The sequence below is a fragment of the Buceros rhinoceros genome, unplaced genomic scaffold (genome assembly GCF_000710305.1).
Source record: "Buceros rhinoceros silvestris isolate BGI_N320 unplaced genomic scaffold, ASM71030v1 scaffold47446, whole genome shotgun sequence".
Classification (NCBI taxonomy): Eukaryota; Metazoa; Chordata; class Aves; order Bucerotiformes; family Bucerotidae; genus Buceros; species Buceros rhinoceros.
Window position 1 is genome coordinate 1 of NW_010416652.1, and position 1,610 is coordinate 1,610.

The following is a 1,610-nucleotide window of genomic DNA, read 5'->3' on the forward strand; positions in this document are numbered from 1 at the left end:
TGTTCACACTGCCTACAAATTGTGTCACAATGGACAAACTATGAAGAAAACCCAAAGTGCTTGCATTCCCTCGGGGAGATTTGGTTGCCCTGCCCATTGGTGGGAAAGAGGGGGAGGCTGAGAAGAGCCTGGATTCCCTTCTAGCTTGTTTATTCAACTTCGCAGCTGAAAACATGGAAAGAATCTGAGAAGAAAAGGACTGCAGCAGTAATGGTGTTCTGCTGAGAAATATGAAGTCTTCACCTCCTCTTCTACTATGAAAGCCAATCAAAATACAACAGAAGTTAAAGAGTCAAACTCTTTATGATCACCAGCTGTCCCAGCTGTGGATGCAGGATCTTGACTCAGAGAGTTTATGTCTTGTCTCTTAGAGAATGGATATGAGAGATTGTCCTGTGGAGCAAAGGCGTCTTCAAAACATGGCCTCCTGAATCATGGAAAGTTCTGGGGTGAAAAAAAAAACCAACCAAAAAAACCCCAGAGGAAATTCCATCTTTTCTTTCTGGAATACCAGCAGGTTTCAGGGCAGGTCCGTCAGGGCAGTTTTTGTTTGCGACCCTGCCTTGCAGGCTGCCTAGAACACCAACAGGCAACTTCACAGGGACCGTGCAGGCTGCTGTGGCCTTATTCCACGGCAGCTTTGTTCATTCCTTGAGACCTTCTCACCAATTGCAGCGATCTTTCCTATTACAGGACCTTCACTTCACTGTAGTTTGTAAGTAACTGAACATCTGTAATGCTCTGGGAATTTTTTCCATTTGCCGCCTATAAATGGCTTAGTATTGACAACACATTGTATATAACAGACAGATTAAAAATCAAGAACCCCCACGTTTCCACTGTTTGCTTTCTTTGTGGCTTTTTAATTGCATTTAGAATGCAGTTCCAAGGGCTGGTGAGAGACCATAAATAACAATATTCATTAAACCGTGACAATCTCACATTCAAATGGAAGCAGCCCCTTGGGGAACAAAATGCACCAACATTAGGAAATCACATCATGGAAAAGTGCCTGCTAGTTATAAGACTAGAAGGTAGGAAGGTGAATCCCTCGACAAAAATACAGACAACTGCACAGCAAGCAGGTAATTTGGCAAAAATGAGTTAAAGCCAAAAGCAATCAAGTTTTCGCAGGAGTGAGAGGGAGAGATAAAGATGCGAAAAATAAACCATCCACAGAGATATAAAGATCCTGCACTGCATAACTGAGCGTGACAGAGGTTCAAATACCTCTTGGTAGCAAGAAGAAGCCAGAGCATGTTGCCCACATTTTTTTAATGTCTATGTGTGTTGACTTTTGTACCATCAATTTACAGACAAGGATATCTTGATTAGAAACCTTTTATAGGCCCTGTATTTGCTTAAGCTTCAGTTTTATTTATTCCTGGGGGTTTAAATAGCACAAAATTCCTGGAGCAGCTCAAAAAATTTGGAAAGGTTATGCTGAAGTTAGAGAAGATATTCCTGGGCAGAAATCCCAAATTAGAAAGTCCAGCCCCTTAGCTCTCAGGGGAGAAAAAAAAAAAAAAAGCAACCAGGAACCCAGTGCCTAGAACTAAGATGTGATCCAGGACATTATCCAAAAGGAAAAGTATGGCTATATGTCTCAA